The sequence below is a fragment of the Abramis brama genome (assembly GCF_963993115.1).
Source record: "Abramis brama genome assembly, chromosome: 23".
Lineage (NCBI taxonomy): Eukaryota > Metazoa > Chordata > Actinopteri > Cypriniformes > Leuciscidae > Abramis > Abramis brama.
The window spans coordinates 21,449,376-21,471,827 of NC_139985.1; the positions used below are offsets into that span (position 1 = coordinate 21,449,376).

At 40.7% G+C, this 22,452-nt stretch overlaps 1 protein-coding gene across 1 annotated transcript in view; it reads right to left on the minus strand.

Moving 5' to 3' along the window:
• Positions 1-21,542: 21,542 nt before the first annotated feature.
• Positions 21,543-22,452, minus strand: part of gdf11 (growth differentiation factor 11) — a gene marked incomplete at its 5' end in the record, with an annotated part of 99,859 nt that continues 98,949 nt past the window's right edge. Inside the window, one exon of the mRNA XM_084100460.1 lies at positions 21,543-22,418. The remainder of the gene's footprint in view (positions 22,419-22,452) is intronic.

Here is a 22,452-nt window from a genome sequence, read left to right on the forward strand (position 1 = left end):
TCGCCCAATTGACTTTGAGACCTAGATTCTCGAGATGTTCGAGTAATATGGTCCTGTGTTCTATGAGCTCCGAGCGTGATCGAGCTAGAATCAGCCAATCGTCCAAATAGTTTAAAACTCGCATGCCCCGAAGTTTCAGGGGTGCGAGCGCCGCGTCCATGCACATCGTGAATGTACGAGGTGCTAGGGACAGGCCGAAAGGCAGGACTGTGTATTGATATGCCTGGCTCTCGAAGGCGAATCTCAAAAATCGCCTGTGACGTGACGCTATTTGTATTTGGAAATACGCTTCCTTCAGATCTATTGACATAAACCAGTCCTCTTGGCGAATTTGCTTGAGGATTTTCCTGGTCGTGAGCATTCTGAACCGGCGTTTCGAAAGCACTTTGTTCAGCTGTCTTAGATCTAGAATGGGTCTGAGACCCCCATCTTTTTTCGGTACCAGAAAATATCTGCTGTATAGACCCCCTTCGCTCTGAGCTTGAGATAAAGGCTCTATGGCCCCTTTGCTCAACAGTTTCGCTATTTCGGCTCAAAGTAGATGTGCTACTTCCTTCTCTACCGTAGTTTCGATTCGCACCGCGTAACGGTGGGGGCGTCGAGCGAACTGTAGCGAATAGCCTCTTTTTATAATGTTCAGCACCCATTCTGATACCCCAGGAAGCTTTGCCCATGCACTTGCATGAATAGCTAGGGGTTGAATGAGATCTGGGCTCTGGCCGCGACATGGTGGCGACCGGGGAGCTTCGGTATGCTGTAACATAGACGCCGTGCTTGCAGCGTTCGAGCCGGGGGGCGTGCTGATCACAGCGGGCAGCCTGCCCGCGCTCGACTCTCCTATGGCGGCTTGCTGAGAGAGAGCGAGCGGGGCGAGCCCCGTGGGGCTTGTCATGTCTGTAAGTGAATGTGGGCACGGTACAGCGGGCACATCTACTACATTGAAAACACCATCGGCTTGAGCTGACTGTATGTGTGTTGGTTTCGTTTTTACAGAAACCGTGAGACATGCAGTGTGTAGTGTTTGTGGGCACTGGGTCGTGGGCACATTCACTACATTTAATGCACAATCGACATGAGTCGATTTTATGTGTGCAAGCCCTGGGCTGTGGCGGGCTGTGTTTGTGTGTAGGAATGAGCACTGGGCCGTGGGCATTTTTAATACACTCATAACACCATCGGCCGTGGCCGGAATACCAGAAAATACACTCTTTATGAGATTTATCTGGGTCGCCGTAAAAACAGCGTTTGTGTGCAGGCAAACGGGCTGTGGTACCGGCTTGTTTTCTGCAAAATACACTGGCACAGTCGCATTTTCTGTAACTGAACGAGCAAGAAGTTTTGGTGGAAGTCTGGCCGCAGCGGGACTTGAACACCGTCGTTTTCCTAGGCGGGCTAGGAAGACTTTGAGGCCTCGGGCTTTATCTCAATCCTAGGCCGGGGCCCACGCGGAGGGGGGCGGCGGCCAGTAGAACGAGAGCGCGGTCTCGGGTCCCGGGCCTGTCGATGCTGCGAAGCGGCGGCGGTGGGCGGCGGCTGCGGCTTGGAGCTTCGAGCAGGCGGCTGCTTTGGGCGGCCTGCTGCGGAGCTGGAGCGCTTGGGCAGGAAATGTTTCATGGCCTGTGACATTTTCTGCACCTCAGCGAATCTATCCGCGAAATCTTTGACGGATGATCCGAAGAGGCCGGCAGAAGAGATGGGGGCGTCGAGGAATGCGGTGCGCTCCGAGTCCGACATCTCAGAAAGCGCCAACCATAGATGTCTCTCCGCTATGGTGAGAGAGGCCATGCTCCGCCCTATGGCCTGTGCAGTTGACTTAGTGGCACGCAGAGCTAGGTCCGTGGCGCTCCTTAAATCTGGCACGCTGATAGCTCCCGGTCCTTCCTCATCCAGCTTACGGAGAAGGTCGGCATGGAAGATCTGCAGTATGGCCATAGAATGCAACGCAGATGCAGCCTGTCCAGCGGCGGTGTAAGCACGACTGTGCATGGCTGAAGTCGTGCGGCAGGCTTTAGACGGTAGCCCTCCGCTGGACGGCGTGCCAAGATGGGCCGCTACAGCTTCTTCCACCGGAGGAAGAGAATGGTACCGCCTGTCTTTGGCACCGTCCACCACGGAGAATGCCGCTGAGATGGAGGTACGCATCCTGGCTGAGAAGGGGGCGTTCCAAGACTTTGCGACTTCTTCGTGAAGCTCAGGAAGAAAGGGCGCGGGTCTTGAAGACGGCGAAACGCGGTTTAGTGGCAGAAGTGATAGTTCTATCATATTTGTAACATGGAGTCTGCCTTGCAACCTTGGCTAAATGGAGTATACATGAGACTAGATAATGATCTGAGATGTCATCACTCTGCTGCAGAATTTCAACGGCATCAACACTGATTCCATGTGGTAATATTAGATCTAAAGTATGATTACTACAATGAGTGGGTCCTGACACGTGTTGTCTAACTCCAATAGAGTTCAGAATGTCTCTAAATGCCAATCCCAATGCGTCTTTTTTGTTATCTACATGAAAATATGCAAATTCTTTGATAAACTCTCTATGGTGCCCTGGTGGCCTGTATACAGTAGCCAGCACAAATGTCAAGCGGGATTTATCATTTACACTAGATAGTGTTACATTAAGCACCAACACTTCAAAAACTAGAAACTAGACTTCTCAGTAATTCTGAAGATATTACTGTAGATTACAGCAACACCTCCCTCTTTTCATTTTAGACGTGGCTCGTTTTTATAACAGTAATCTTGGGGGGTGGACTCATTTAAAGTAATGTAATCGTCTGGTTTAAGCCAGGTTTCTGTCAAACTCAGCACATTTAGGTTATAATCTGTAATCATATCATTAACAATAAGTGCTTTTGAAGTAAGGGATCGAATATTCAGCAATCCAAGCTTTATCATTTGTTCATCTGTATTATATATCTATTTTTTATTTGTTGAACATCAATTACATTTTTACCCTTAAATGGGTTTGGTTTTTTGTATTTCCTACTTTGGACACTTCTCTACAGCCAGAACCGGACAATGTACAGAGTTCACTAAGCTAGTCGTATACAGTATGTCTATACAGTATTGATGCCCTTGCATTCTTACTATCCTTTTAAAGTTTGGATGCTTGTCTCTAGTTCTGAAATCTTTTCCATCAGCCTGAATATCTCCCTGCATTTATCACATGTGAGGCCCTCGGTGCTGACAGAGAAGGCTATGCTATACATGTGACACGAAGTGCAAGTGACAATAACAGGAGATGACATGACTCACCATGTTTGTTGACTGATCCAACTCACCACAGTTGTTTGGACTTGTAAAAGGACCGAGCGCGTGAGAGAAAAGAGAAAAAAGAAAATAGACAAGCAAGGATGGCAGGTTAACAAGCTAGCGAAATGCTAGTAATGTCAGATTAATGTGATAGGCAATATTAGACAATATCTAATTATGGTGATGAGTACCGGTAAGTTATATTTAGCGATATAAACAACAAGGAATAGATTGTAGATAGAGATTCAAAACAGAAAGCTATACGGAGCTTACAGATGCAAACCACTCAGCAGCAAGGCAGACAGGAGCAATCGATAACTTTTTCCAGAGCAAATGTTTTGATAGAGTCAAACATTTATTTCAACGAATAATCGTAAAAGTTTAAATATGATTTTAAAATGAAAAGATTGTTTAAATTAAATCTTTAAAGTTTTAATAAAATCGTATCTACTGTTTATCTTCCTAGAAGATTTCTGTAAAGTCTTAGATCTCATTTATACGAAAAGATTCAATCAGCATTTTTGTTCATGCACATGAAACATGATGACAAAGCTTATCACATTGTTTCTTTTTAAAGGAATCTGTTTGTTTTTTTTTTTGTCTTTTTTTAAACTATATAAATATATTTTTTAAAAGATTCCAAATGTGAAGGTTTCTGTGTGTTTGACGCAACGCAGATGCAACTCTCACATAACCTCAAACGAGGACTCAACAATGCTCTTATTAATTTAAGTTGTAACTTTAAGAAAATCACCATACACACATTGGTTTTCCATGTTCCAAATTTAAATTTTAATTTAAATTTTAATTTTAATTTTAATTTTAATTTTAATTTTAAAGACAAGTAGTTTATTGAGGGTTGATTTGTAAAGAAGGACTACACGCCTGCGCACATATATATTCAAACGCGCATACCTTTGGACTGAACATGTAATGCGCATTGTGCGCGACGTCTGCGTTTTTGCGGGTTTGCGTTTTTGAGGTTTGCGCAGAGATAACGGATAATCGTTTACACCTTCAACCTATTTCAGGGAGTGCGTTCTCGAGACACCAGCCACTGTTTTGTGCGGATGGGTGGCCGGAGCGTTAAGGATTTTCCTGTTAGAACGGTGTTGTGTTAGCGGTCCCTAAGTTAATAACTAATGATTTTCACAACGGAAGTGAATCAATCAATCAAAACTAACTTTAGCTGGACAATACCTTTATCCTAGAGCTGTTGTAAAGCCTAAACAATCTGTCACGGTAAATTCCCATTATCTCTGTAAAGCTGCTATGAAACAATCCATATTGTTAAAAGCGCTATATAAATTAAGGTGACTTGACTTTGACTAGGGAATATCTGAACCACACACACACACACACAATTGGTTCTATAAAAGCAACTAATCTCTATTTTAAATTAAATGATTATGAATAAAATATATAACAATGAATAATAAATATGTTATTGAATTGTATTTGAACAATTTAAACAGTTCTACCATGAGTAAATCATGGACTAATTTTCATTTTTGGGTGAACTATCTCGGTAACACTTTACGGTAAGGGTACATGAATTATCATGAATTCATGTATAAATTCATGCATGAAATATGCATTCATTCATGCATTAATATCTCATGAATCATCAGGAACTAACACGAGTTCAACGTTTTTCATTCATGACTTCATGGATGAACAACACCTTAATTAAAACATTAACTAAGATGAGTACATCATCATGAATTATGATTTATTACGCATGATCATGATGTTTTCTTTGTTCACACAAAAAATTGGTCTTTACCACCCATTGTGGATACAGCTATGGTTATGGTACATGCATCATCATGAATTCATGCATAAAAAAATATTAATTCATGCATGCAAGACTACTCTTCGAATTATTAAAGGAATGTACAAAAATCCACATTATCTAATGCATGCATACAGGCTAGAACAGTATATCAATTAATGTGAGAACTTTTTTTCTGAATTATGATCTGAGTTTCCAAGCATGTTCATGTCTTCTTAGCCTGCAGGTAAATGGACAGACCCCAAAATTGGCCAATCACAGCACATATTATACGAATTCTGTTGGCGTTCAAATACAGTAGTCATCATTAACTAAGCATTATTTATCTATGACTTCATCATGTGTGTGGCCCCTCAACTAAAGTGGTGACTTGGTGCTTTGAAACACTGATGAACAATGTGTTTTCATTATGATCTGAGTTATCCAGCATGTTCATGTCTTCTTCATAGCCTGCAGGTAAATGGACAGACCCCAAAATTGGCCAATCACAGCACATAACATACGAATTCTGTTGGCATTCAAGTACAGTAGCCATCATTAACTAAGCATTATTTATCTATGACTTCATCATGTGTGTGGCCCCTCAACTAAAGTGGTGACTTGGTGCTTTGAAACACTGATGAACAATGTGGCATAACTGTGAAATAACATGAATATGAACATGAAAGTTCAAGCCTTTGCAAACAATGTACTGTGGACACAAATGGACTTTGATCTTAACTTTACCGCTTTATTCTTAAACGGTATAAACCAGTTAAAAACCATAAAGCTGTTTTAAAAAAAAATTTTCACAAACAGCTTGATCTCTTTTGGGGTAAAGAGTCACCTTTTAATGTATGCTACTGATGTGACTCCTCCATATCATGAAATTGTAAAACAGCTTTATGGTTTTGTAGAGTTTTCAGATATACAGGCACTTAAAATAAAGTTAATGGTGTATGTACTGAATTCCTTCTCAGCTCTTTCCAGCTGTTGATTTAACTGGTTTATACCGTTTGGTTTCAGAATAAAGCAGTAACATAACATTATTACAATTTACAGCTAAAAAATGTATGTTAAACTATTTACGAATATTTCATATTATAAAGATATCTGTATAATTTCCCTTTTACCATTTTATAGATTATAAATGTAAGATCCCTTAGCTGCTAACCCTACTCCCACACTTAAACATACCCATTTTATAGACAATATTAAAAGGAAAAAACGTAATGGACAGATATGTGTAGGGAAATGACAGTTTTATTAACAATATAGCATTAAAAGATAGTTTGAGCCACTAATCCTACCCCTACCACCAGGGCCGTCCATAAGGGGGGATAAAGGGGAACGTTTTCTGGGGCCCAGCCACTAGAGGGGGCCCATGCAGTCCAGCTATAATTATGTTCATCCTAAATATAAGCAAAAGTTACCATATTTTATTTTGAACCAAAATAGCACCATTAATTGTTGAAAGTGAGAAAAAAATGCATTTTATTTAATGTTGCTTGAGTAAAATGTAGCCTGTGTCATAATGAAACACCCCTTTCCTGAAAATGGTCTGAGCTATTTTTTGTTGTAGGCTACTTAATATCGCGAGCGGGCGCGGGCGCCGTGAGCACTGAGCGAGCAGCAGGTACGAGTAGTGAGTTGTCGTCGAAAAAGATGGATAAAGCAAAAAAGCTGGCGGGGGCTAAACATAGAAAAAGAAAGAGGGAAAAGGAGATGGCATGTCAATTGATGAGACAGCAGCTAAATAAGTGGATGAAAGGCAACAGGTAGGATTTAAAGTGTGACGTCCAGGCATGTAGATCCATCTGGCCATCGGGACTACCGGGAGATTCCCAGTGGGCCGACGTGCTTTTTGGGCCGATGCATCCCATACTTTTTTTCTTTTTTTGTCTTAACGGCCCATAAAACTGTACATTCGTTTTGTTTTGTTTTGTTTTGCTTAATCGGCGGCGCTGGGTTAGTGCCGGTGTAATGCATTGGTCAAAAAAAGTCAGCGTTAGTTTTTTTTCTGAAACACCGGCCCATGAAACAAGTAGATCAGCGGCCCATTGGTTCTTTGGAACTATACAGTTATCGGGTGACGGGTAGGTTTAGGGGCGGGGTTAGGGGTAGGCCATCGTATGGTCCAGATAACCGTATAGGGACGTCCCGCGTGACGTCACGCCATTTGGAGCAGCCATTTTGACGGTATAGAAAATGCTAAACCGCTGGTGATAATACAGGTCGTCGCAAAATATTCACCTATTTTTCTATCATGCCTGAGCGATGCTGTGCAGTTGAATGCGATGAGATACAAGTTGCTGACCCATCCGGACTCGTGATACCGATAACCTGCTAAGCTTTTGTATGCTTTTAATGAAGCTCCGGTGTAGCGTAATGGGAAGTGAATAAGGTAGCTGTAAATGTCACCGAACTCAATGTCAGGAAGTTTTTCTACACATTTAATGCCTGTAAAAAGAACTTGTGGTGCTTCATAAGGATATATGATTCCTAATTCCTTTATCTTACTCTTGTATATTTCTTTTTGTGATGACATGACGTGAAGAGTTGCCTAGCTGACGGCCGCTGCGCTAGATAGTGGTCAGTGTTCGTCTGACGGCGACGCTGAAGTGTGTGAGAACAAATGAATAACATCAGTGCGAACCACGAACATTTATTTATTTGGATTAAATATTTAAATATTAAATTTTAATCATTCTGTGTCATTTTTCAATGTCAATCTTTTCACAATTTACATGTTTATGGCCAAAATGCTATAATATTCAAAGTTGACTGTAGTTCTCCTCTACCCTGTGTACATTAAATAGCCTAACGTTAGCCTATTAGCCTAACGTTAGCCTATTTAATCGTTACAGGCACCTCGCGAGCATTCATTCATTCAACTATTTTAAAAGACTGGAATAAACACCAGCAAACACAAGCAATCTTTTTTATAGTCAATTTAATTAAAAAATGTAAACCCAACAGGTATGAAATGTCAGAAAGAGAGAAAAAACTGTTAATGGGAAGACGAGCATAGGACTGCTGCAGCTTAGTGGATATATTTAGCCTATTTTTTATTCAGATTGCACAGTTGGAAAGAAAATATATTTATAGGAACATTTCAGCAGGCTCAAGATAATTAATACAGTGACCATTATTCATTATTTTAATCAATTCGCAGCCATAAAACATGTGATAATCCGCATTCTTATGCATGTAGGTGCGCTGAAGTATTCCGTCAAAATGGCTGACACGCGGCTAGGGGTCACGTGACTGGGAGATCCCTATAGTACCGGTTCTTTTCTTGATGGTCACTGGGCTGGCCCAATCACATCTTTAATGTGAAGTATAGAAATATACTCTTTCAAGTATAGAAATTAGTACAAAACTAATTATGAAAGTTTCCTTTATTTTTCAGTGCATTTGTTTTACAATATATGGCTATTATATCATGGGATTAATATTATAACTATTATCATGTAGTAGTGTAATGTAGACAGACACTGTAACTAAAAGAGGTTTTAATTTTTAATTTGCACACTGAATATGGGTTGGAGTTTTTAATTTTGAACTCTCAAAGTGCACCAGATTGATGAATTTAACATTAAAAAGCACACAATTTTCTTACGGGGGGTGCCCCCCAACCCCCCTACCCCCCTAGAGGTACAGAGGTCCACTCACCACAGCTTTACCAAAAATCCTGTAAGAAACACTGGTATTGCTATGGCAATGCAGTTTATATATTTATTTATTTATTTATTTGATTCATCACTGTGGAGTATAGGCTAGTTCAATTGTATTAATAAATGACATTTTTTTACTTATTTCATCTATTAACTCTCACTCGTTCCTACTCACTCATTACATGGCACACTTATTTATTTATTTATTTGGGTTTTTTTGTTGTTTTGTTTTGTCACTCAGTGACAGCAAAATTGTTGATGCATACCCTTCTGACACTGGGTAGTTGCGCCCCTAAGTCTCTCTCAGTTAAATGTATTAATGTAGGAGAGAGAGAGAGCACACGCATGATATGAGTAGCCTATAGCAGATTTGGGGAGGGCCCATTCACTGGACCTTTTCAGGGGCCCAGTCATTTCTGTGGGCGGGCCTGCCTACCACTAAACCTAACAATTTCTTAAAACTACGTAGCACTAGGCAATTATAAATTAAAACAACAGACAGACAATCACTAATCATTTATTTATTGAGAAAATGTCAAAACCGGTACCAAAAGTCGTTCATATGACGATGTGTCCTCTCTGGCAGTAACGTTATATAATAGTTTTGTATGAGGTAACGTTACAGAGCAGAATTTAAGTTATTAATCCATTGAAAATGTTGATTCGGTTTCGGTTCGCTGTTCGCTTCGCTCTGTGAAGGCGCGCGCGCTTCTCCATTTCAAATGTAGTACACAACTTAAACACGGCATGTCGCAATCTGTGACGAACATGCGAGATAGCCAATAGGTGTTTCTCATTGTCAAGGATACTTCCTTGGCAGGACTGGTCCTTCCAAGTCACTTCCTTCAGAGGCTAGGTGAGGCTCCTCTTTAGGATTCGGAGAACATGCAAATGGAGCGTTTATCACTGCCGTAAAACATGTCATAACGCTTCGAGCGCAATTTTTGAATTTGAATTCACCACGAGCGCGGGATTTGACGTTGACGGTCTCCGCTGAGAATGAGAAATGGAGATGAAGATCACTGGATAAAGGGTTGCATTTGGATCTTGCAAACAACGTATGGATTCTAAAGATTTGGATGACATTAAGCTAATAAAATTTATTTCTTTTGTAAATTTATGTTGTGTTTTAGTCTATTATGAGTCTAGGAGAAAACGCCTTTTGTGTCTCACGGTAAATAAACCAAATATTACAAAATGGTTAAACGCTTAAAGGAGGTATTTTTATTATATCATATATGTATTATGTGTATTCTTGTTTAACACCATGTAGGCTAATCCTCCGAAACGAGTTTGCAGCAGAAGGCACTAACAGAACGAAATGTTATTATTTATGAGTAGCCTATGGTTATTATAACGTTAAACTGTATTAATAAATGCGACTGAAAATGTAATTAATAAGACAATTGAATGCAATAGAGTCAAAACATTAATGCCACGATTTTAATATGCATAAGTTAAATAGGAATACGCCCAAATTTGTACGTCGTTGTTTGTATAAGTTGTTTAACTTATAGGCTACGTAAATAAATTAGCCTACGTTTTTGTGCTGTCAATACGTAAATGTTATATGTTTTAGTGCTGTAAATACGTCAGTACGTTTCTGTGTATAAAACGTAAATAAATGTACGTATGGTAGAACTACACTTTAAAAAATACACACGTATTCTCATGAGATCACGTTGCAAGTTAAGATCAAAGTCCATTTGTGTCCACACAGTAGGCCTACATTGGCTTGAACTTTCATGTTCATATTCATGTCATTTCACAGTTATGCCACATTGTTCATCAGTGTTTCAAAGCACCAAGTCACCACTTTAGTTGAGGGGCCACACACATGATGAAGTCATAGATAAATAATGCTTAGTTAATGATGACTACTGTATTTGAATGCCAACAGAATTCGTATGTTATGTGCTGTGATTGGCCAATTTTGGGGTCTGTCCATTTACCTGCAGGCTATGAAGAAGACATGAACATGCTGGATAACTCAGATCATAATGAAAACACATTGTTCATCAGTGTTTCAAAGCACCAAGTCACCACTTTAGTTGAGGGGCCACACACATGATGAAGTCATAGATAAATAATGCTTAGTTAATGATGACTACTGTATTTGAACGCCAACAGAATTCGTATAATATGTGCTGTGATTGGCCAATTTTGGGGTCTGTCCATTTACCTGCAGGCTAAGAAGACATGAACATGCTTGGAAACTCAGATCATAATTCAGAAAAAAAGTTCTCACATTAATTGATATACTGTTCTAGCCTGTATGCATGCATTAGATAATGTGGATTTTTGTACATTCCTTTAATAATTCGAAGAGTAGTCTTGCATGCATGAATTAATACTTTTTTATGCATGAATTCATGATGATGCATGTACCATAACCATAGCTGTATCCACAATGGGTGGTAAAGACCAATTTTTGTGTGAACAAAGAAAACATCATGATCATGCGTAATAAATCATAATTCATGATGATGTACTCATCTTAGTTAATGTTTTAATTAAGGTGTTGTTCATCCATGAAGTCATGAATGAAAAACGTTGAACTTGTGTTAGTTCCTGATGATTCATGAGATATTAATGCATGAATGAATGCATATTTCATGCATGAATTTATACATGAATTCATGATAATTCATGTACCCTTACCGTAAAGTGTTACCACTATCTCTTTAATGTATTTGGTCTTGGCTGAAAAGATCTTCTACGCTGCAGCTGCTGAATTGCTGCTGCTGCTGAATTGCTGCTGCTGTTGATTATTGCTGCTGCTGCTGCAGAGCAAGTACAGGAACATCTCCATCCGGCCCGATGGCACCAACCTCCCTCCTCCTCTTTTCCTGGCGATGCGGCTAATTTAGTTTGATACTTGCTCCGATTGACCTGAGAAACATTTTACGAGCGAATCTTTCTGCAGTTATTATATGTGTCCCGAATTTATGTCGACTGAACCAGCGATACCAATCATTCATGAATTAATCATTCTTTTGGTTCAATTCTTTCTAAACACGCTTGCATAATGGTCTAAAACTATTTGGATTCATTCGGACCGCTCTGTCACTGAATCATCTGAAGCGGTTTCTCGGTCAGTTCAGTAGCAACAGAAATAGCGCTGTTTTCAGTTGTTTCACTAGTTGTTTCAACACGGCCCAGCGCAGAGTTGCGTTTACTCCCGGTCCCAGACACTAATATTAAACAGCTTTGCGACAACCAGTGGGAAGCGTTTCAATTCGACAGACACCTCTCTGTTACAAACCACAAATCACTTGATGATTTAACTAGTATTAAATCGGATGAAACAGCCTCAACATTCCCAACAAGACTGATGAGGAAAGCAGGAGAAACATTGTGTCATGAACGAAATTAGAAGACTTTAAATCCCCTAATCACCACCCTTACAAACATTTACCATGAATGTACTGTAGTTATTTACCAGGGGTTGGGCAGAAATGTGCAATATTTATATTGAATACTATGTTATAGTGATTTATATTGCATTAGATTAATTAGGTGGGTAGAGGAATATATAATTAATTTTTGTTATGAAATTATGTCAGTTTCTTTGTAAAGGTGCGTATAGTTTTTAATCTGTGTTTTGGCATTGTTTATACAGTGGGAGTGAGTAACCTGTTGTTATCAAGTCTCACTGTCAGAATATTTTAATTTAAGCATAACAATTATAAATAAAATAATTATTATTTCTCACCAATAGCTATGAGTTTGTAAAATTAATTTATTTGTTCCAAGGAAAATAGTTGTACACAGCTGTAAATTATCAAGTTTTTATTTTTTATGGTTTTATATATCTGCATATTGTTGGGTACCACATTTCCAAGTAAATACCATACTTTTTTAGGTTTCCTTTAACTTATTTATTGAAACTGTTATGTTTCAATAAATAAGCTAAACCCCCAAACCAACCCACCGGCCCACCTCAACTTTTCGATTTGATAATCCGGCCCTCGAATGAAGCTAGTTGAATAGCCCTGATGTAAGACATACTGCTGCTTCACAAATAGCATATATCAATTACCCATAGCAGATCTATACAGGTGGAGCTGAGGAAGGTGGAGCGTTTTAGACGAACTCTGAAGCGTGCTGCAAACTAATGATGGGTTGGTCATGAACGATTCATTCATTTTGAACGAATCTTTAATATGACTCGGGAACACCGAGTTGTCTCAGAGAGTAATCCGTTCATTTTGTGTTGACCACGCATGCACAATATCCTACTATCCCACAATAACAGAAATGATTAGTTCACCTCTCGAGTCTTCGGGTCTTTTTTTTTTTCACGTGATGTGACAGTGTATTGGACAAAGAAATTAGTTAATAATTCCCAAACTTCCTTACAAACAAGCACGTTGTCAGTCATTTCTGGTCTCAAATTGTAGCTTTTTTTTCTTACAACTAACAATTTTTTAAATTTTTGTCATGATGGTTCTTTTCCATAACATTGAATGTGGTAATAAAGAGTTGGTAATGCTTTAAGCTTTATCTGTACGATGGGGAAAATCACTTTGATAAAGCAAAGATACCTACGTATAACAACAACATACAGTTACGTGGCAAAAGACCGAACGACTCAAACCCGAAGATTCGAGAGGTGAACTAATCAATTCTGTATCTGGTACCGACTGCATAGCTAGCCTATGGGGCTGTGACGTGATGAACAAACGACTCGAACCCGAAGACTCGAGAGATGAATTAATCAATTCTGTATCCGGTACCGACTGCATAGCCTTATAGCCTATGGGCTGTCATGTAATGAACGAACGACTCAAACCTGAAGACTCGGGAGATGAACTAATCAATTCTGTATCCGGTACCGACTGCATAGCTCAGGTTATGTGGCTGTCATGTGATGAACGAATGACTCGAACCCGAAGACTCGAGACGTAAACTAATCAATTCTTTATCTGGAATTACAGACTGCATAGCTGGGTTTATAGGGATGTCACGGGGTGAACGAACAACTCAGAATGGGTAGGTGAGGTAAACTAACAGACTGCATAGCTCAGTTTATAGGGATGTCACAGGATGAACAAACTACTCAGATCGGGAGATGAGGTAAACTAACAGAATGCATTGCCTGAAGACCAAAATAAGCAATTAATTAATCATTTCTGTTTCTCATAATTTGTCCTTGTCCTTGCATTGCAATTTTTTTCTTATTCTAAATGTGATCAACATTTCAAACAGTATTTGGGGAATTTGGCTATTAACATGTAACATTTTAATTATATTCTGTTGAAATGAACTAAATGAACGAAATGACTTGAAAACAGATTTGTTCATTTTTATGAACGAGATTCAAAGATCCGAGTCAGTAAAATGATCCGAACTTCCCATTACTACTGCAAACTGCTATAGTGAATGGTAACCAGCCATTTAAATGTTGAGCAAGCAAGCTCATTGGCTGCAGATATGACTGTCTCGGTCATCAGCTAGTCACCACCTCCTCACTACATTTCCCATCATCCTCCCTGGCCCTCACCTGCATGCACTTCCCAATCACAGAGATCGCTGTCACCTGCAGTGAGTGAGTGAGTGAGTGAGTTGCCGTGCGTGCGTGCGTGCGTGCCGTGCCTTGCCTTGCCTCAATCTTCGATCCTGTTCCTCCTAGTCTTCATTGTCTTCCTGCTCCCCATCGTCTCCCTCCTTGTGCTCCAACGTCTCACCACTCCACTCTGTCATCCACGACCTCCATAACCATCTGTTACGCAATAAGACTGTCAGTATTCCTATTCTCCATTCCTCCAAGACTTTATCAGTGATCCGCAATTCATATTTCCTCTTACCTTCAATAAACCTGTTTCTCCTCATTACCATCCTTGTTGTGAGTCTCTGTTCCGTAACAGAAGACCAGACCCTAACCGACTGCAGTATGAGCCTATTCCTCCTCCCGATAGACTTGTTATACTCCTGCACCCAAGATGGCTGTCCAGTTGAGAAATATGTGGAGGATTTCATGGAGCTGGCTTCAACATTCTACTTGGAGGATGATTTGCTCATGTTCTGGTTCCATGGAGGTTTGGACAAACCCCTGCTCTCTCAAATGCTGTGGAATGTGCATGGCTGCACGTTAGAGCAATGCGTCCTGTATGCACTCCTGCTCAGTCGATTCGCCTCCAGAATGGCACATCCTCTCCCATCATTTACAGAGTCCTCTCCTGAATGCCTTCCAGAGTCTCGTCCCATCGAGACCACCCTTCCAGAGTCTTGTCCCGTCGAAACCGCCCTTCCTGAGCTTCTTCACGTCATGCTTTTTAAGCCTGAGCTTCTTCACGTCATGCCTGTCAAGCCTGAGCTTCTTCACGTCATGCCTGTCAAGCCTGAGCTTCTTCACATCATGCCTGTCAAGCCTGAGCTTCTTCACATCATGCCTGCCCAACCTGAGCTTCACGCCACGCCTGAGCCCTCGTCTTCGGCCAAGATGGCTTCCGCTGCGCCTGAGCCCTCGTCTCCGGCCGAGATGGCCGCCACCACGCCTGAGCCCTCGTCTACAGCCGAGATGGCCGCCACCACGCCTGAGCCCTCGTCGTCGCCACGCCTGAGCCCTCGTCTCTGTCAAAGACAGCCGCCAACCAGGATGGCCGCCGCCACATCACAGCCTATTCCTGTCCCAAGACCTGTTCCTACTACAAGATCTGTTCCTGAGTCTGTTCCTGTACCTGAGCATAAGCCCAACTCCACCCAAGAAAATTTGTCCCCGGCTGTATAGGTCCCCGGCCATAGTGGCCAAGCCGGGCTCTCACGGAAAGGCCACGAACAAATGGCTCAAACGGCTCTGCCCTGGCCGCCTACACAGCCTGTCTCTGCCCTGGTCTCCCGAGCTGCCGGCACCACACTGGAGTCTACATACCCTGCTCACCCTCCGGATGAAGACTCCAGGAGGCCCGCCCCCCCTCCCTGGTTGCACCATCTACAGCATGAGGACGCGCCTACCGGGAGGGGGGAGTACTGTCACGGTCACCAGCTAGTCACCACCTCCTCACTTCATTTCCCATTATCCTCCCTGGCCCTCACCTGCATGCATTCATGCAAGTGCTTCATTCAAGCCCTTTCTGCTCCATGCCCGTTCCCTCGCTAAAAACGTAAAGTGCCACATTAAGAGCTGCAGATGACGCGGTTATTTTAACAACAGTAGCAGAAACACGGTGAGCAGCAAAAATTAAGCGTAGCATCAGTTCTGGCAGGTCACATAATAAGCTCCTTCAGTATTATCAGCAGCTATCGCGTTTCTCAGGAGCCAATTAAATGGCAAATTCGGCAGGCAAACCACATCATCTCACAAGGAATCATGCAATCGGGAATTTAGTGAGAAGAATTCATTCCCCACAAGGATTTCACCTCAGATTCATTCAAGTTCATGAACTTGAACATGAGATTTGCCGCATTGATCATAAGCTGCCTGATTTGGAAGTGACCTCAGTCTGCATTGCTGCTCACATTGCTGCATTGTTGATACAGGACTCGATGTGATTCACTCTCCATTCATCTTTGAAAGTCTTCATGAAGCTAAGCTAAGTTACTTTTTAATGCTCATTGCTAAAAGCTATCAGGGTATTGGTAACATGCTTGTGCAGGCATGACGTGAAGAAGCTCAGGCTTGACAGGCATGACGTGAAGAAGCTCAGGCTTGACAGGCTTGACGTGAAGAAGCTCAGGCTTGACAGGCATGCTTGGGCTTATCTAGTCGTTTTCATTCAAATGCTCTTGCTAGGCTTATGCGATCATATTACTGAGAACTAAACTGAGCTGGACGATGACAGCACTGTTTTCTCCAGAGTGGCTATATATATATATATACAGACCCTTTCCAAAAAATTAGAATATCATGGAAAAGTTTATTTATTTCCATAATTCCATTCAAAACGTTAAACTTCCATAGATTATAGATTCAGGGCCCACAACTTAAACGATTTCAAGTATTTAGTTGTTTATTTGTACATAATTTGGGCTTCCAGCTCATAAAACCCACGAAAACAGGATTTCAAAAAATTTTAATATTACATGAAATCACACAGTAATTACACAGTGATACCATGGTCATTGAACCAGGTTTTGGTTCTTTTGGCAGTGTGGGCAGGTTCAAATCCTGCTGGAAAATGAAGTCAGCATCTCCATAAAGCTTGTCTGCTGAAGGAAGCATGAAGTGCTCTGAAAATGTCCTGGTAGACGGCTGCGTTGAGTGGACAGCACAGTGGACCAACACCAGCCGATGGCATGGCTCCCCAAACCAACACAGACTGTGGAAACTTCACACTGGACTTCAAGCATCTTGGATTGTGTGCCTCTCCATTCTTCCTCCAGACTCTGGGACCTTGGTTTCCAAATGAGATGCAAAATTTGCTCTTATCAGAAAAGAGGACTTTGGTCCACTGTGCTTTATTAAATCCAGAGTTAACGCAGCCGTCTACCAGGACATTTTCAGAGCACTTCATGCTTCCTTCATTTTCCAGCAGGATTTGCACCTGCCCACACTGCCAAAAGAACCAAAACCTGGTTCAATGACCATGGTATCACTGTGTAATTACTGTGTGATTTCATGTAATATTCAAATTTTTTGAAATCCTGTTTTCGTGGGTTTTATGAGCTGGAAGCCCAAATTATGTACAAATAAACAACTAAATACTTGAAATTGTTTAAGTTGTGGGCCCTGAATCTATAATCTATTGAAGTTTAACGTTTTGAATGGAATTATGGAAATAAATAAACTTTTCCATGATATTCAAATTTTTTGGAAAGGGTCTGTATATATATATATATATATATATATATATATATATATATATATATATATATATATATATATATATAGCCGCTCTGGAGAAAACAGTGCTGTCATCGTCCAGCTCAGTTTAGTTCTCATGTAATGGAGTCAAAGCAGGTAGATCAATAATACTGTTGAATATTAATGTGGTGTGGCAAACAAATAAAGAAGATAGTGAAATAAAACAGTGGTAACACTTTATAACAAGCTTTCATTTGTTAACATTAGATAACTACATTAGTTAATATGAACTAACAATGACAAAACTAATTCTAAAGGATTAATATTAAAATTCTAAAACGTTAATTTCAGTATTTACTAATACATTACTAAAATTAAAAGTTGTATTTGTTAACATTATTTAATGGACATGAGATGACATGAACAAACAATGAACAGTTGTATTTTTATTAAATAAACATTAAAAAGATTCATAAATACTATAATAAATGAATTGCTCATTGAAGTGAGCCATAATCCTCCGGATGTCTTTTCCTAGCTTTTCAGATGCACCATAAATGTTGGCAAAGTATATAAAAAAGGAGCAGTCCTTTTGTAAGCTAAATAAAGTATTTATTGTACAAAAAAGTGATCAAACAACAAACAAGGACAGAAATAATGAAGAACAAGTTTTCTTCTTTGCAATGAAAACCAAACTACTTTATAATTAATTTCTCTACACAATATAAAGAGTGTCTGAACACGAATGAAAAGAGTAGGTAAATCTTCATAGCAGAGTCTTTCAACACTATGTAATGTAAAATGTTTTCATTTGGATTTTTTTTCTCACATTTACAGATCCCAATTATTTTTTCCCCCACATATTGTATGACAAAAAAACACTGAGAACATTATATTATACAGAGGTTTCAAATCGTAAAACTTAGGGTGATGGCTTGTGATCTCCATATACTTACCATACTTTCTTTGTGTCCTTAAAGGACTTTAAAATAGAGACCCTGTGGTATTTTAGAAGACTTGTACATCGTTCAAATAATATTGTTCTAAAAAACATTGACATAGTCATAATGTTTTAAACAACACTGACAGAACTGAAATGGCAAGAGTAAAAAAAAAATTATGATGTGATTACATGCATTTGTATTTTGACCATTAAATAGAGGATTTTGGCTCTTGAGATATTATAAAATTTGTCAGTTTTCATTTCAATTTTCAATTTTCATGCAAGACTTAAAACTGATTGATGAGGTAGTTTTTACTTATTTTGTGATTGATTTAGTTTTCAGTAGAGATAATTACTTACTGAAAATGACTAACTGCTCATTACTGGCCCATATAACCTTGTTTCTATTCTGAACGAAGTAAAAATTGTTAGTCACTTTTGTTACCTACATTCTCATGGTGCATGGCCACTTTTATTTGAGCCACAAACAAGAGTTGCTGAAACTTTAGAACTTAATGAGGTGTCATCTAGTGTGCTAAGGCTTTAGAGTTCAGTTTTGTGGATTTTTTAGGATTACAAAACAGAACCTCTTTAAACTCCAGGCTTAGACCAGTTTTGACATTTTAGATATGGTTTGTCTTAGAGGGGGGCAACTTCTAGTCGCTGCTTCAGCAGAATGATTTCAAAGAGGATAAAACAGATACAGTATAATGGATGGACCCTAAACTCCTTAGACATTTTTCAGTTATTAAAATCCATCTACAAATTCTTGTGCTTGAAAAGGTCAAATACAAATGGAGACAACAACATGATTCCTCTTGCCATTTACTTCCCATAGTGCAAAATTTATTGTTGGTAAGTAGAGTGCCCAAAATAATCTTTTACCCTTCAGCACTATCCCACCACCATCATCACCCCCCCCCCCACAACCCCCCACCCCCACACCCCACCCCCCACCCCCCTCCCCCCTTTTTTTCTTTTCTGTTATATACATATATTATTTAGATTTATTGTAAGAAGGCTCCTCTTTTATCCAACATCATAGTGCTTTTGTTTTCAACAAAGGGACATCTTTGAAGAATAGAAAAAGTTCCCTTTCGATTGGGTCTTCTAGAGGATACTATGGGGAATGCATCCGGTATGACCGGTGTCTGAATCACATATCTAAATGGGACAACTGCATTGGCCGGCGACAACCTATGACGTCATTACTGGTGTGACTGTGAGTATCAAAGGGTGCCTGAGGAACACGTCATCCTCATCTTTGTCTTCAGGATCCGTTTTGTTTGAAGTACGTGTGAAGGAGCATTCATGGTTTGTTCTCAAGGGAGCTGATTGCGCGCATTGTAAAGATTTCTCAATAAAAAGCTCAGTTTGCGCCGTCCCTATTCTTGAAGGATATGGTATGTGCATTTGGGTGTATTTCACTAGGTATATGCATTCACTGGAGGAGTCAAACAAGAACTTTTCCTCTTTGGGCTCCTATTGTTGGCTCAAATATAGCTACTGCTCTATGTGTTGTTTCTAGTTAGAGGCAGAAAGAGTGTAGGAATTAGAGGCAGAAAGAGTGCAGTAGTCATTATAATATCAATAATGGGGTTGTGGGAAATTATGGCCTGTGCCACGAAGAGATTGAGATCTTGGTTTGGCAGCGCGGGAGATGTGAGATCGCTTGTGGCTGACTTTGAAGGCAATTTCTGTCTTGACATAACTGTCCCGCTCCTTTGAGCCTTCTGTTTCCCCTTTTATCTCTACGGTGAGACAGAGAGATCATAAGAGAAACCATATTCGGCCCACATTTATCCTTTTATCACAATAGAATAAGTAAATGTGAAGGGATTGCGTGAGCATGGAGATGTCAATGCCTCCATACTATTTTTCATTGGTTGAGGCCTCATTGAAGGCTCTGATCCTGCCTGTTAGATCTTTATGATACTATATCACTCCTGAATGGCAGGACATATGCCCCCTACCCCTAGAGCTCCGTATAGACAGGTCTATCAAGAAGTAAGTCTCTTTGTGAGCCTCCTTGGTGAAACTGTTTTTAGCCTAGAGCTTGATACAGGTAGTGTTAGAGTTCTCTTGAGAGCCTCAGGAGTTGTCCTTTTGGTGTAGGTGTGTCGAGTTGTGTAGGCTTCTTCTCATTTTAGAGAGTCGTTCTGTTGAGGCCCCCGCTCCCTGGAGCTCTGCATAGGTAGTTATTCAAGATGTGGGGCTTTTTATGAGCCTCCTTGGTAGATGGTCTTTAGTGTAGAGTGAAGTTAGCCCTCTTCTCATTTATGAGTCGTTTTTTAGGCTTCCATTCTTAGAGCTCTGCACAGATAGTAACACAGGAAAGTCTGTACTGTCTTCAGAGTTAAGTGTCTGAAGTTATGCCTCTTCTTGTTATAAATAGACATTTTGGTAGGCCTCTGCTCTCCAGAGCTCTGCTTAGACAGTATTACCATACAGACAGTATTTTCAGCCAGTATGGCTCTGGAAACCTCTATCGTGAGAATTTCTGGCGTAGGGTGTAGTTAGGTTTCCTCTCGTTTTAGAGGGTCATTTTTCAGAGGCCTCCGCTTTTAGAGAGAGCTACGTACAGACAGTAGTACTGAAGTTGTAGGCTCTTTGAGTGCCTTCTCAGTTAACTGTTTTTAGGGCTGAGTGTCGTTAGGCCTCCTCTCGTTTGAGAGAGTCATTCCTGCTGAGCTATGCACAGTTATCAGTATGTTGGCCTCTTGGATGAGACTGTCTCTGGTGTAGAGTGTTGTTTGGCCTCCTCTCATTTTAGACAGTCGTTTCTAAAGTAGAGCTCTATAAAGACAGTAGCAATAAAGGTGTAGGCTCTTTGAGAAGCCTTCTTGGTTAACTCTCTTTAAGGCTGAGTGACAACAATGAGAGTGTTGTCTCTCATTCTAGAGAGTCATCCTGCTGAGGCCTCCGCTCCCAAGGGGTCCGCACAGACAGTATTGTCAAGGTGTATGTCTCTTTGGAAATGAGCCCCTTTGATAAGTCTGTCTCTGGCTTAAAGTGTGGTTAGGCCTCTCGGTTTAGAGAGTAGTTTTTGCTGAGGCTTCTGCTCTTTGAGCTCTTTAGCATTGGTTTTTAATAATTTAAAACTGTTAAAAATAATTTAGCTGTATGGTTAGTGCTGTAGTACTGCCTTTGCTTTTGAGGGTTGTAATGCAGAGTACTTCGCTTCCTAGAGCTCTGTTCGACAGTTATATCAAGCTGAATGACTCTGTGAGCCTCCTTGATGAGCTGTTCTCAAGCTAGAGTCTGGCTAGTACTCTCCTCGCTTTAGAGGGTTGTTAGGCAGAGAACTCTGCACCCAAGAACTCAGTGCACTTACATTAACAAGTTGTTAGACTCTGAGAGCCTGAGACTATATTGATGTATAGATCCAGGATAGCCCTCTTGGGCCGTGTAGAGTCTTTACTTTCCAGGATTGTCGTCTCTGGATTCCGGGTGTGAAGTGATATTGTCTCTAATAATTAAATCCCTTCTCGTTGGGGGCCTCTGTGTTAGTGCTAAATCTAGAGATTCTGCTTAGGCAAACATGTCATAAGCTTTTTCTGACAAAATAGTGTAACTAGCCTCCCTGGTGGTTTTAGGGGTTACGCTATTGTCACCCTGAGGTGACAGGCTGGGGTTAATGTAATTTTGGCTATGGTCATGTTCCCTTCAAGGAATATCTTTTTTTAAGTATGATTCCAAGCCTTTGAGCATTACCATCGGGCCAAGCCATATTTGGCCCTGCGAGGGAAGAAGCAAGGAACTGTACCTTCCTCATTTAGGGTACGTAGCTTGGGCAGTGGCCGTAGGGGAATAGTGTCATTGACAGCTAGCTGGTGTGTCCTTAAGGGAATTTTGACTCCCTCAGGTTGGTAGAGTCAATGTTGAGTGCTTATGTCACAAAGGCATGCATTCCCCTCAGCATATCGGAGTGGGTATTTGTTCCCAATAGTGTCCTCTAGAGCACACAGTGCAAGTTCCCATTTGAAAGGGAACATTGCAGATTACGCATGTAACCCTGGTTCCCTGAGAAGGGGAACGAGACACTGTGTCTCATTGC